Source organism: Aegilops tauschii, chromosome 6 (assembly GCF_002575655.3).
Source record: "Aegilops tauschii subsp. strangulata cultivar AL8/78 chromosome 6, Aet v6.0, whole genome shotgun sequence".
In the NCBI taxonomy this organism is placed as follows: domain Eukaryota; kingdom Viridiplantae; phylum Streptophyta; class Magnoliopsida; order Poales; family Poaceae; genus Aegilops; species Aegilops tauschii.
The window spans coordinates 13,524,435-13,540,313 of NC_053040.3; the positions used below are offsets into that span (position 1 = coordinate 13,524,435).

Here is a 15,879-nt window from a genome sequence, read left to right on the forward strand (position 1 = left end):
ACGCGTTGAAGTTGAGGACAACGTGGGCCATTTGATCTACAAGACATATTGTAAAGATTTTAGACTAAGTTCATGATAATTAAGTTCATATAATCAAATTATTCAATGAACTCCCACTCAGACAGACATCCCTTTAGTCATCTAAGTGAAACATGATCCGAGTTAACTAGGCCGTGTCCGATCATCACGTGAGACGGACTAGTCAAGATCGGTGAACATCTCCATGTTGATCGTATCTTTTATACGACTCATGCTCGACCTTTCGGTCCTCCGTGTTCCGAGGCCATGTCTGTACATGCTAGGCTCGTCAAGTCAACCTAAGTGTATTGCGTGTGTTCCGAGGCCATGTCTGTACATGCTAGGCTCGTCAACACCCGTTGCATGCGGACGTTAGAATCTATCACACCCGATCATCACGTGGTGCTTCGAAACAACGAACCTTCGCAACGGTGCACAGTTAGGGTGAACACTTTCTTGAAATTATTATAAGGGATCATCTTACTTACTACCGTCGTTCTAAGCAAATAAGATGCAAAACATGATAAACATCACATGCAATCAAATAGTGACATGATAAGGCCAATATCATTTTGCTCCTTTGATCTCCATCTTCGGGGCACCATGATCATCTTCGTCACCGGCATGACACCATGATCTCCATCATTGTGTCTTCATGAAGTTGTCACGCCAACGATTACTTCTACTTACATGGCTAACGCGTTTAGCAATAAAGTAAAGTAATTTACATGGCGTTATTCAATGACATGCAGGTCATACAAAATAATAAAGACAACTCCTATGGCTCCTGCCGGTTGTCATACTCATCGACATGCAAGTCATGATTCCTATTACAAGAATATGATCAATCTCATACATCACATATATCATTCATCACATCTTCTGGCCATATCATATCACATAGCACATGCTGCAAAAACAAGTTAGACGTCCTCTAATTGTTGTTGCAAGTTTTTTTACGTGGCTTGTAGGTTTCTAGCAAGAACGTTTCTTACCTACGTATGACCACAACGTGATATGCCAATTTATATTTACCCTTCATAAGGACCCTTTTCATCGAATCCGTTCCGACTAAAGTGGGAGAGACAGACACCCGCTAGCCACCTTATGCAACTAGTGCATGTCAGTCGGTGGAACCTGTCTCACGTAAGCGTACGTGTAAGGTCGGTCCGGGCCGCTTCATCCCACAATGCCGCCGAAACAAGATAAGACTAGTAGCGGCAAGAAGAATTTGCAACATCAACGCCCACAACTACTTTGTGTTCTACTCGTGCATAGTAACTACGCATAAACCTGGCTCATGATGCCACTATTGGGGATCGTAGCAGAATTTTAAAATTTCCCTACGCTCACCAAGATCCATCTATGGAGTATACTAGCAACGAGGGGAAAGGAGTGCATCTACATACCCTTGTAGATCGCGAGCGGAAGCGTTCCAATGAACGAGGTTGATGGAGTCGTACTCGCCGTGATCCAAATCACCGATGACCGAGTGCCGAACGGACGGCACCTCCGCGTTCAACACACGTACGGAGCAGCGACGTTCTCCTCCTTCTTGATCCAGCAAGGGGGAAGGAGAGGTTGATGGAGATCCAGCAGCACGACGGCGTGGTGGTGGATGTAGCGGGATCTCGGCAGGGCTTCGCCGAGCTTCTGCGAGAGGGAGAGGTGTTGCAGGGGAGGAGGGAGGCGCCCAAGGCTGTTCTGTTGCTGCCCTCCCTCCCCCCCCCTTTACATAGGCCCCCTCGGAGGGGGGGCGCTGGCCAAGACCCATCTGGAGGGGGGCGGCGGCCAGGGGGGAGACTTGCCCCCCAAGGCAAGTGGGGCGCCCCCCCACCCTAGGGTTTCCAACCCTAGGCGCAGGGGGGAGGCCCATGGGGGGCGCCCCAGCCCACTAAGGGCTGGTTCCCTTCCCACTTCAGCCCATGGGGCCCTCCGGGATAGGTGGCCCCACCCGGTGGACCCCCGGGACCCTTCCAGTGGTCCCGGTACAATACCGGTGACCCCCGAAACTTTCCCGGTGGCCGAAACTTGACTTCCTATATATAATTCTTCACCTCCGGACCATTCCGGAACTCCTCGTGACGTCCGGGATCTCATCCGGGACTCCGAACAACTTTCGGGTTTCCGCATACTCATATCTCTACAACCCTAGCGTCACTGAACCTTAAGTGTGTAGACCCTACGGGTTCGGGAGACATGCAGACATGACCGAGACACCTCTTCGGTCAATAACCAACAGCGGGATCTGGATACCCATGTTGGCTCCCACATGTTCCACGATGATCTCATCGGATGAACCACGATGTCGAGGATTCAATTAATCCCATATACAATTCCCTTTGTCAATCGGTATGTTACTTGCCCGAGATTCGATCGTCGGTATCCCAATACCTTGTTCAATCTCGTTACCGGAAAGTCTCTTTACTCGTACCGCAATGCATGATCCCGTGACTAACTCCTTAGTCACATTGAGCTCATTATGATGATGCATTACCGAGTGGGCCCAGAGATACATCTCCGTCATACGGAGTGACAAATCCCAGTCTCCATCCGTGCCAACCCAACAGACACTTTTGGAGATACCCATAGTGTACCTTTATAGTCACCCAGTTACGTTGTGACGTTTGGCACACCCAAAGTACTCCTACGGTATCCGGGAGCTGCACGATCTCATGGTCTAAGGAGAAGATACTTGACATTGGAAAAGCTCTAGCAAACGAACTACACGATCTTTGAGCTATGCTTAGGATTGGGTCTTGTCCATCACATCATTCTCCTAATGATGTGATCCCGTTATCAATGACATCCAATGTCCATAGTCAGGAAACCATGACTATCTGTTGATCAACGAGCTAGTCAACTAGAGGCTTACTAGGGACACGTTGTGGTCTATGTATTCACACATGCATTACGATTTCCGGACAACACAATTATAGCATGAACAATAGACAATTACCATGAAAAAAGAAATATAATAATAACCATTTATTATTGCCTCTAGGGCATATTTCCAACAGGTACCAAAGTAATCCAGGAGTGGATCACTGGACAGCGGTCAAGAACATCCTGAAATACCTGAAAAGGACTAAGGATATGTTTCTCGTTTATGGAGGTGACAAAGAGCTCGTCGTAAGTGGTTACGTCGATGCAAGCTTTGACACTGATCCGGACGATTCTAAATCGCAAACCGGATACGTGTTTATATTGAACGGTGGAGCTGTCAGTTGGTGTAGTTCTAAACAAAGTGTCGTGGCGGGATCTACGTGTGAAGCAGAATACATTGCTGCTTCGGAAGCAACAAATGAAGGAGTCTAGATGAAGGAGTGTGTCCGAACGTCATAACCGTACTTTATTAGATATGGTGCAATCTATAATGTCTCTTACCGATTTACCAGTATCGTTTTGGGGTTATGCATTAGAGACAGCTGCATTCACGTTAAATAGGCACCATCTAAATCCATTGAGATGACACCATATGAACTGTGGTTTAGCAAGAAACCTAAGTTGTCGTTTCTTAAAGTTTGGGGCTGCGATGCTTATGTAAAAAAGCTTCAACCTTATAAGCTCGAACCCAAATCGGAGAAGTGCGTCTTCATAGGATACCCAAAAGAAACTATTGGGTACACCTTCTATCACAGATCCGAAGGCAAGATATTCGTAGCTAAAAATGGCTACTTTCTAGAGAAGGAATTTCTCTCAAAAGAAGTGAGTGGGGGGAAAGTAGAACTTGATGAGGTAATTGTACCTTCTCCGGAATTGGAAAGTAGTTCATCACAGAAATCAGTTCCAGTGATGCCTACACCAATTAGTGAGGAAGTTAATGTTGATGATCATGAAACTTCAGACCAATTTACTACCGAACCTCGTAGGTCAACCAGAGTACGTTCCGCACCAGAGTGGTACGGTAATCCGCTTCTGGAAGTCATGTTACTAGACCATGACAAACCTATGAACTATGAGGAAGCGATGATGAGCCCAGATTCCGCAAAATGGTTTAAGGCCATGAAATCTGAGATAGGATCCATGTATGAAAACAAAGTATGGACTTTGGTAGAATTGCCCGATGATCGGCAAGCCATTGAGAATAAATGGATTTTCAAGAGGAAGACGGACACTGATGGTAGTGTTACTATCTACAAAGCTCGACTTGTCGCGAAAGGTTTTCGACAAGTTCAAGGTGTTGACTACGATGAGTTTTTCTCACTCGTAGCGATGCTTAAGTCTGTCTGAATCATGTTAGCAATTGCCGCATTTTATGAAATCTGGCAAATGGATAAACAAAACTGCATTCCTTAATGGATTTATTAAAGAAGAGTTGTATATGATGCAACCAGAAGGTTTTGTCAATCCTAAAGGTGCTAACAAAATATGCAAGCTCCAGCGATCCATCTATGGACTGGTGCAAGCATCTCGGAGTTGGAATATACGCTTTGATAAGTTGATCAAAGCATATAGTTTTATACAGACTTGCGGTGAAGCCTGTATTTACAAGAAAGTGAGTGGGAGCACTACAGCCTTTCCGATAAGTATATGTGAATGACATATTGTCGATCGGAAATGATGTAGAATTTTCTGAAAAGCATAAAGGAGTGTTTGAAAGGAGTTTTTCAAAGAAAGACCTCGGTGAAGCTGCTTACATATTGAGCATCAAGATCTATAGAGATAGATCAAGACGCTTGATAAGTTTTTTCAATGAGTACATACCTTGACAAGTTTTTGAAGTATTTCAAAATGTAACAGTCAAAGAAAGAGTTCTTACCTGTGTTGCAAGGTGTGAAGTTGAGTAAGACTCAAAGCCCGACCACGGCAGGAGATAGAGAGAGAATGAAAGTCATTCCCTATGCCACAGCCATAGGTTCTATAAAGTATGACATGCTGTGTACCAGTCGTATTGTATACCCTACCCTGAGTTTGGCAAGGGAGTACAATTTTTATCTAGGAGTAGATCACTGGACAGCGGTCAAAATTATCCTTAGAGGACTAAAGAAATATTTCTCGGCTATGGAGGTGATAAAGAGTTCGTCGTAAAGAGTTATGTCGATGCAAGCTTTGACACCGATCTGGATGACTCTAAGTCACAATCCGGATACATATTGAAAGTGGGAGCAATTAGCTAAAGTAGCTCCGTGGAGAGCATTGTAGACATAGAAATTTGCAAAAATACATACGGATCTGAATTTGGCAGACCCGTTGACTAAACTTCTCTCACAAGCAAAACATGATCACACCTTAGTACTCTTTGGGTGTTAATCACATGGCGATGCGAACTAGATTACTGACTCTAGTAAACACTTTGAGTGTTGGTCACATGGCGATGTGAACTATTGGTGTTAATCACATGGTGATGTGAACTATTGGTGTTAAATCACATAGCGATGTGAACTAGATTATTGACTCTAGTGCAAGTGGGATACTGAAGGAAATATGCCCTAGAGGCAATAATAAAGTTATTATTTATTTCCTTATTTCACAATAAATGTTTATTATTCATGCTAGAATTGTATTAACCGGAAACTTAGTACATGTGTGAATACATAGACAAACAGAGTGTCCCTAGTATGCCTCTACTTGACTAGCTCGTTAATCAAAGATGGTTAAGTTTCCTAGCCATAGACATGTGTTGTCATTTGATGAACGGGATGTTGGAAATATGCCCTAGAGGCAATAATAAATTGGTTATTATTATATTTCCTTGTTCATGATAATCGTTTATTATCCATGCTAAAATTGTATTGATAGGAAACTCAGGTACATGTGTGGATACATAGACAACACCATGTCCCTAGTAAGCCTCTAGTTGACTAGCTCGTTGATCAATAGATGATTACGGTTTCCTGACCATGGACATTGGATGTCGTTGATAACGGGATCACATCATTAGGAGAATGATGTGATGGACAAGACCCAATCCTAAGCATAGCACAAGATCGTGTAGTTCGTTTGCTAAGAGCTTTTCTAATGTCAAGTATCATTTCCTTAGACCATGAGATTGTGCAACTCCCGGATACCGTAGGAATGCTTTGGGTGTACCAAACGTCACAACGTAACTGGGTGGCTATAAAGGTGCACTACAGGTATCTCCAAAAGTGTCTGTTGGGTTGGCACGAATCGAGACTGGGATTTGTCACTCCGTGTAAACGGAGAGGTATCTCTGGGCCCACTCGGTAGGACATCATCATAATGTGCACAATGTGACCAAGGAGTTGATCACGGGATGATGTGTTATGGAACGAGTAAAGAGACTTGCCGGTAACGAGATTGAACAAGGTATCGGGATACCGACGATCGAATCTCGGGCAAGTACCATACCGATAGACAAAGGGAATTGTATACGGGATTGATTGAATCCTCGACATCGTGGTTCATCCGATGAGATCATCGAGGAGCATGTGGGAGCCAACATGGGTATCCAGATCCCGCTGTTGGTTATTGACCGGAGAGTCGTCTCGGTCATGTCTGCATGTCTCCTGAACCCGTAGGGTCTACACACTTAAGGTTCGGTGACGTCAGGGTTATAGAGATATTAGTATGCGGTAACCCGAAAGTTGTTCGGAGTCCCGGATGAGATCCCGGACGTCACGAGGAGTTCCGGAATGGTCCGGAGGTAAAGATTTATATATGGGAAGTCTTATTTTGGTCGCCAGAAAAGTTTCGCGCATTATCGGTATTGTACCGGGAGTGCCGAAAGGGGTCCGGGGGTCCACCAAGGGGGTCCACCAGCCCCGGGGGGCCACATGGGCTGTAGGGGTGTGCGCCTTGGCCTATATGGGCCAAGGGCACCAGCCCCAAGAGGCCCATGCGCCAAGAGATAAGGGAAAGGGAGAGTCCTAAAGGGGGAAGGCACCTCCGAGGTGCCTTGGGGAGGATGGACTCCTCCCTGGCCGCACCCTTCCTTGGAGGAAGGGCCAAGGCTGCGCCCCCCTCTCCCTTGGCCCTATATATAGTGGGGGGAGGGCAGCAATACCTAAGCCCTGGCGCCTCCCTCTCCCTCCCGTGACACATCTCCCTCCTCCCGCAGCGCTTGGCGAAGCCCTGTTGGAATTCCGCTACTTCCACCACCACGCCGTCGTGCTGCTGGATCTCCATCAACCTCTCCTCCCCCTTGCTGGATCAAGAAGGAGGAGACGTCGCTGCTCCATACGTGTGTTGAACGCGGAGGTGCCGTCCGTTCGGCGCTAGGATCATCGGTGATTTGGATCACGACGAGTACGACTCCATCAACCCCGTTCTCTTGAACGCTTCTGCTCGCGATCTACAAGGGTATGTAGATGCACTCCTTCCCTCTCATTGCTAGTAAACTCCATAGATTGATCTTGGTGATGCGTAGAAAATTTTGAATTTCTGCTACGTTCTCCTACAGTGGCATAATGACCTAGGTCTATGCGTAGTTTCTATGCACGAGTAGAACACAAAGTAGTTGTGGGCGTCGATTTTGTCAATTTACTTGCCGTTACTAGTCTTATCTTCATTCGGCGGCATCGTGGGATGAAGCGGCCCGGACCGACCTTACACGTACACTTACGTGAGACAGGTTCCACCGACTGACATGCACTAGTTGCATAAGGTGGCTAGCGGGTGTCTGTCTCTCCCACTTTAGTCGGATCGGATTCGATGAAAAGGGTCCTTATGAAGGGTAAATAGAAATTGGCATATCACGTTGTGGCTTTTGCGTAGGTAAGAAACGTTCTTGCTAGAATCCCATAGCAGCCACGTAAAACATGCAACAACAATTAGAGGACATCTAACTTGTTTTTGCAGGGTATGCTATGTGATGTGATATGGCCAAAAGGATGTGATGAATGATATATGTGATGTATGAGATTGATCATGTTCTTGTAATAGGAATCACGACTTGCATGTCGATGAGTATGACAACCGGCAGGAGCCATAGGATTTGTCTTAATTTATTGTATGACTTGCGTGTCAATGAAAACGCCATGTAATTACTTTACTTTATTGCTAACCGTTAGCCATAGTAGTAGAAGTAATAGTTGGCGAGACAACTTCATGAAGACACGATGATGGAGATCATGATGATGGAGATCATGGTGTCATGCCGGTGACGAAGGTGATCATGCCACGCCTCGAAGATGGAGATCAAAGGCGCAAGATGATATTGGCCATATCACGTCACTTTATGATTTGCATGTGATGTTTATCATGTTTACATATTATTTGCTTAGAATGACGGTAGCATAAATAAGATGATCCCTCACTAAAATTTCAAGAGATGTGTTCCCCCTAACTGTGCACCGCTGCGAAGGTTCATTGTTTCGAAGCACCACGTGATGATCGGGTGTGATAGATTCTAACGTTCGAATACAATGGGTGTTGACGAGCCTAGCATGTACAGATATGGCCTCGGAACACATGCGAAACACTTAGGTTGACTTGACGAGCCTAGCATGTACAGACATGGCCTCGGAACACAAGAGACCGAAAGGTCGAACATGAGTCGTATAGCAGATACGATCAACATGGAGATGTTCACCAATGATGACTAGTCCGTCTCACGTGATGACCGGACACGGCCTAGTTTGACTCGGATCATGTATCACTTAGATGACTAGAGGGATGTCTATCTGAGTGGGAGTTCATTAAATAATCAGATGAACTTCATTATCATGGACATAGTCAAAAGGTCTTTGCAAATTATGTCATAGCTTGTGCTTTAGCTCTACTATTTAAGATATGTTCCTAGAGAAAATTTAGTTGAAAGTTGGTAGTAGCAATTATGCGGACTAGGTCCGTAAACTGAGGATTGTCCTCATTGCTGCACAGAAGGCTTATGTCCTTAATGCACCGCTCGGTGTGCCGAACCTCAGCGTCGTCTGTAGATGTTGCGGAACATCTGACATACACGTTTTGATGACTACGTGATAGTTCAGTGCGTAATGCTAACGGTTTAGAATTGTGGCACCAAAGACGTTTTTGAAACATCGCAGAACATATGAGATGTTCCGAAGACTGAAATTGAGATTTCAGACTAGTGCCCACGTCAAGAGGTATGAGACCTCTGACAAGTTTCTTAAGCCTGCAGACTAAGGGAGAAAAGCTCAATCGTTGAGCATGTGCTCAGATTGTCTGAGTACCACAATCGCTTGAATCGAGTGGGAGTTAATTTTCCAGATGAGATAGTGATGGTTCTCCATAGTCACTGCCACCAAGCTATTAGAGCTTCGTGATGAACTATAACATATCAGGGATAGATATGATGATCCTTGAGCTACTCGCGATGTTTGACACAGCGAAAGTAGAAATCAAGAAGGAGCATCAATTGTTGATGGTTAGTAAAACCACTAGTTTCTAGAAGGGCAAGGGTAAAAGGGATACTTCATGAAACGGCAAATCATTTGCTGCTCTAGTGAAGAATCCCAAGGTTGAACCCAAACCCGAGACTAAGTGCTTCTGTAATGAGGGGAATGGTCACTGAAGCAGAACTACCCTAGATACTTGGTAGATGAGAAGGCAGGCAAGGTCGACAGAAGTATATTGGATATACATTATATGAATGTGTACTTTACTAGTACTCCTAGCAGCACCAGGGTATTAGATACCGGTTCGGTTGCTAAATGTTAGTAACTCGAAATAAAAGCTGCGAAATAAACGGAGACTAGCTAAAGGTGAGATGACGATATGTGTTGGAAGTGTTTCCAAGGTTGATGTGATCAAGCATCGCATGCTCCCTCTGCCATCGAGATTGGTGTTAAACCTAAATAATTGTTATTGGGTGTTTACGTTGAGCATAAACATGATTGGATTATGTTTATCGCAATACGGTTATTCATTTAAGGAGAATAATGGTTACTCTGTTTATTTGAATAATACCTTCAATGGTCTTGCACCTAAAATAAATCTCGATCGCAGTGATACACATGTTCGTGCCAAAAGATATAAAATAGTAATGATAGTACCACATACTTGTGGCACTGCCATTTGAGTCATATTGGTATAGAACGCATGAAGAAGCTCCATATAGATGGATCTTTGGACTCACTCGTTTTTGAGACATGCGAACCATGTCTATTGGTATATATGCATAAAGGAACTCCATACAGATGGATCGTTTGGACTCGCTTGATTTTGAATCACTTGAGACATGCAAATCATACCACATGGGCAAGATGACTGAAAGGCCTCGTTTTCAGTAAGATGGAACAAGAGAGAAACTTGTTGGAAGTAATACATTTGATGTGTGCAGTCCAATGAGTGCTGAGGCATGCAGTGGATATCGTTATGTTCTTACTTCACAGATGATTTGAGTAGATGCTGAGTGTATTTACTTGATGAAACACAAGTCTGAATTATTGAAAGGTTCAAGTAATTTCAGAGTGAAGTTGAAGATCGTCGTGACAAGAGGATAAAATGTCTGTGATATGATCATAGAGATGAGTATCTGAGTTACGAGTTTGGCGCACAATTAAGACATTGTGGAAAGTGTTTCACAATTAATACCGCCTGGAACACCACAGTATGATGGTGTGACCGAACATCATAACTGCACCCTATTGGATATGGTGCATACCATGATGTTTCTTATCGAATTACCACTATCGTTTATGGGTTAGGCATTAGAGACAACCGCATTCACTTTAAATAGGACACCACGCAATTCCGTTGAGACGACACCGTTTAGAGAAACCTAAGTTGTCGTTTCTTAAAAGTTTCGGGCTGCGATGCTTATGTGAAAAAGTTTCAGGCTAATAAGCTCGAACCCAAAGCGGATAAATGCATCTTCATAGAATACCCAAAACAGTTGGGTATACCTCCTATTTCAGATCTGGAAGCAAAAGTGATTGCTTCTAGAAACGAGTCCTTTCTCGAGGAAAAGTTTCTCTCGAAAGAATTGAGTGGGAGGATGGTAGAGACTTGATGAGGTTATTGAACCGTCACTTCAACTAGTGTATAGCAGGGCACAAGAAGTTGTTCCTGTGGCACCTACACCAATTGAAGAGGAAGCTTATGATAGTGATCATGAAACTTAGGATCAATTCACTACCAAACCTCGTAGGTCGACAAGGATATGTACTACTCCTGAGTGGTACGGTAATCCTGTCTTAGATATCATGTTGTTAGACAATACTGAACCTACGAGCTATGGAGAAGCGATGGTGGGCCCATATTCCGACAAATGGTTAGAAGCCATGAAATCCGAGATAGGATCCATATATCAGAACAAAGCATGGACTTTGGTGAACTTGCCCGATGATCGGCAAGCCATTGAGATAAATGGATCTTTAAGAAGAAGACGGACATGGACGGTAATGTTACCGTCTATGAAGCTCGACTTGTGGCAAAGAGTATTTTCACAAGTTCAAGGAGTTGACCACAATGAGATTTTCTCATCCGTAGCGATGCTTAAGTCCGTCGGAATCATGTTAGCATTAGCTGCATTTATGAAATAGGCAGATGGATGTCAAAACAAGTTTCCTTACCAGTTTTCGTAAGGAAAGGTTGTATGTGATACAATCAGAAAGGTTTTGTCGATCCTAAGGATGCTAAAAGGTATGCTAGCTCCAGCGATCCTTCCATGGACTAGAGCAAGCATCTCGGAGTCAGAATATACGCTTTGATGGAGTGATCAAAGTTTTTGGGTTTATACAAAGTTTGTTAGAAACTTGTATTTACAATAAAGTGAGTGGGAGCGCTACAACATTTCTGATAAGTATATGTGAATGACATATTGTTGATCCAAAATGATGTAAAATTTCTGGAAAGCATAAAGGGTTGTTTGAAAGGAGTTTTTTCAAAGGAAGACCTGGATAAAGCTGCTTACATATTGGGCATCAAGATCTATAGAGATAGATCAAGACGCCTGATGATACTTTCAAAGAACGCACACCGTGACAAGATTTTGAAGGAGTTCAAAATAGATCAGCAAAGAAGGAGTTATTGGCTGTGTTACATGGTGTGACTATTGAGTAAGACTCAAGACCTGACCACAGCAGAAGAGAGAGAAAGGACGAAGGTCGTCCCCTATGCTTTAGACGCAGGCTCTACAGTATGCTATGCTGTGTACCGCACATGAAGTGTGCCTTGCCATGAGTTGGTCAAGGGGTACAATAGTGATCCGGGAATGGATCACATGACAGCGGTCGAACTTATCCTTAGTATCTAGTAGACTAAGGAATCTTCTCGATTATGGAGGTGAAAAGGAGTTCGTTGTAAAGGGTTACGTCGATGCGAACTTTGACACTAATCCGGATGACTCTGAGTAGTAAACCGGATTCGTATAGTAGAGCAGTTATTTGAAATGGCTCCAAGTAGCGCGTGGTAGCATCCACAAGATGACATAGATATTCGTAAAGCACACACGGATCTGAATGGTTCGGACCCGTTAACTAATAACCTCTCTCACAAGCATAACATGATCAAACCAGAACTCATTGAGTGTTAATCACATAGTGATGTGAACTAGATTGTTGACTCTAGTAAACTCTTTGGATGTTGGTCACATGGTGATGTGACATGTGAGTGTTAATCACATGGTGATGTGAACTAGATTATTGACTCTAGTGCAAGTGGGAGACTGTTGGAAATATGCCCTACAGGCAATAATAAATTGGTTATTATTATATTTCCTTGTTCATGATAATCGTTTATTATCCATGCTAAAATTGTATTGATAGGAAACTCAGATACATGTGTGGATACATAGACAACACCATGTCCCTAGTAAGCCTCTAGTTGACTAGCTCGTTGATCAATAGATGGTTACGGTTTCCTGACCATGGACATTGGATGTCGTTGATAACGGGATCACATCATTAGGAGAATGATGTGATGGACAAGACCCAATCCTAAGCATAGCACAAGATCGTGTAGTTCGTTTGCTAAGAGCTTTTCTAATGTCAAGTATCATTTCCTTAGACCATGAGATTGTGCAACTCCCGGATACCGTAGGAATGCTTTGGGTGTACCAAACGTCACAACGTAACTGGGTGGCTATAAAGGTGCACTACAGGTATCTCCAAAAGTGTCTGTTGGGTTGGCACGAATGGATACTGGGATTTGTCACTCCGTGTAAACGGAGAGGTATCTCTGGGCCCACTCGGTAGGACATCATCATAATGTGCACAATGTGACCAAGGAGTTGATCACGGGATGATGTGTTACGGAACGAGTAAAGAGACTTGCCGGTAACGAGATTGAACAAGGTATCGGGATACCGACGATCGAATCTCGGGCAAGTACCATACCGATAGACAAAGGGAATTGTATACGGGATTGATTGAATCCTCGACATCGTGGTTCATCCGATGAGATCATCGACGAGCATGTGGGAGCCAACATGGGTATCCAGATCCCGCTGTTGGTTATTGACCGGAGAGTTGTCTCGGTCATGTCTGCATGTCTCCCGAACCCGTAGGGTCTACACACTTAAGGTTCGGTGACGCTAGGGTTATAGAGATATTAGTATGCGGTAACCCGAAAGTTGTTCGGAGTCCCGGATGAGATCCCGGACGTCACGAGGAGTTCCGGAATGGTCCGGAGGTAAAGATTTATATATGGGAAGTCTTATTTTGGTCGCCGGAAAAGTTTCGCGCATTATCGGTATTGTACCGGGAGTGCCGAAAGGGATCCGGGGGTCCACCAGCCCCGGGGGGCCACATGGGCTGTAGGGGTGTGCGCCTTGGCCTATATGGGCCAAGGGCACCAGCCCCAAGAGGCCCATGCGCCAAGAGATAAGGGAAAGGGAGAGTCCTAAAGGGGGAAGGCACCTCCGAGGTGCCTTGGGGAGGATGGACTCCTCCCTGGCCGCACCCTTCCTTGGAGGAAGGGCCAAGGCTGCGCCCCCCCCCCCTCTCCCTTGGCCCTATATATAGTGGGGGGAGGGAGGGCAGCAATACCTAAGCCCTGGCGCCTCCCTCTCCCTCCCGTGACACATCTCCCTCCTCCCGCAGCGCTTGGCGAAGCCCTGTTGGAATCCCGCTACTTGCACCACCACGCCGTCGTGCTGCTGGATCTCCATCAACCTCTCCTCCCCCCTTGCTGGATCAAGAAGGAGGAGATGTCGCTGCTCCGTACGTGTGTTGAACGCGGAGGTGCCGTCCGTTCGGCGCTAGGATCATCGGTGATTTGGATCACGACGAGTACGACTCCATCAACCCCGTTCTCTTGAACGCTTTCGCTCGCGATCTACAAGGGTATGTAGATGCACTCCTTCCCTCTCGTTGCTAGTAAACTCCATAGATTGATCTTGGTGATGCGTAGAAAATTTTGAATTTCTGCTACGTTCTCCTACACGGGATAACATCATTAGAGAATGATGTGATGGACAAGATGTTGGGGAACGTAGTAATTTCAAAAAATTCCTACGCACACGCAAGATCATGGTGATGCATAGCAACGAGAGGGGAGAGTGTTGTCTATGTACCCTCGTAGACCATAAGCGGAAGCGTTTATCAACGCGGTTGATGTAGTCGTACACCTTCACGATCCGTCCCGATCAAGTACCGAACGTACGGAACCTCCGCGTTCAGCACATGTTCAGCTCGATGACGTCCTCGCCTTCTCGATCCAGCAAGAGGGGTGAAGTAGTAGATGAGTTCCGGCAGCACGACGGCGTGGTGACGGTGTTGGTGAAGAACAATCTTCGCAGGGCTTCGCCTAAGCACTACGAAAACTATGACGGAGGATAAACTAGAGGGGACGGGGTTGCCGACACACGGCTTGGTGTTTCTTGATGTGTCTTGGGTGCTAGCCCTACCCCTCTATTTATATGTTGAGCCTTGGGGTCGAAACTTGGAGTAAAAGCCTCCACAAAGTCGGTTTCACCCGAAAGGCAAGAATCCTTCTCGGACTCCAGGGCCAGACGCCAGGGTTCCCGGCGTCTGGACCCAGACACCATGGACCCTAGCGTCTGGCCCCTGGACTCCGCAAAACTTCCTTTTGCACTTTCCAAAAACCTTGTGGGCTTTCCCCTTTGGCCCAAATAAAGTGTTCTCGTACCCAGACATTTCGGGAAACATCCGGAACCCCTTCCGGTGAATTCTGGAACCCTTCTGGAGTCCAAACACTATTATCCCATATATCAAACTTTATCTCCGGACCATTCCGCAGTTCCTCGTCTTGTCCGTGATCTTATCCGAAACTCCGAACAACATTTGGTCATCAACATACATAACTCATATAGTACTATATCGTCAATGAACGTTAAGCGTGCGGACCCTACGGGTTCGAGAACTATGTAGACATGACCGAGACACTTCTCTGGTCAATAACCAATAGAGGAACCTGGATGCCCATATTGGCTCCTACATATTCTATGAAGATCTTTATCGGTCGAACCGCATAACAACATACATTGTTCCCTTTGTCATCGGTATGTTACTTTCCCGAGATTCGATCGTCGGTATCTCAATACCTAGTTTAATCTCGTTACCGGCAAGTCTCTTTACTCGTTCCGTAATACATCATCCCGCAACTAACTCATTAGTTGCAATGCTTGCAAGGCTTATAGTGATGTGCATTACCGAGTGGGCCCAGAGATACCTCTCCGACAATCGGAGTGACAAATCCTAATCTCGAAATACGCCAACTCAACAAGTACCTTTGGAGACACCTGTAGAGCACCTTTATAATCACCCAGTTACGTTGTGACGTTTGGTGGCACACAAAGTGTTCCTCCGGTAAACGGGAGTTGCATAATCTCATAGTCATAGGAACATGTATAAGTCATGAAGAAAGCAATAGCAACATACTAAACGATCAAGTGTTAAGCTAACGGAATGGGTCAAGTCAATCACATCATTCTCCTAATGATGTGATCCCGTTAATCGAATGACAACTCTTTGTCTATGGCTAGGAAACATAACCATCTTTGGTCAACGAGCTAGTCAAGTAGAGGCATACTAG

General features: G+C 45.2%; 1 pseudogene; it reads left to right on the forward strand.

Moving 5' to 3' along the window:
- The window catches only part of LOC141025694 (receptor-like protein EIX2), a 32,755-nt pseudogene that overhangs the window by 7,842 nt on the left and 9,034 nt on the right, over nucleotides 1-15,879 (forward strand).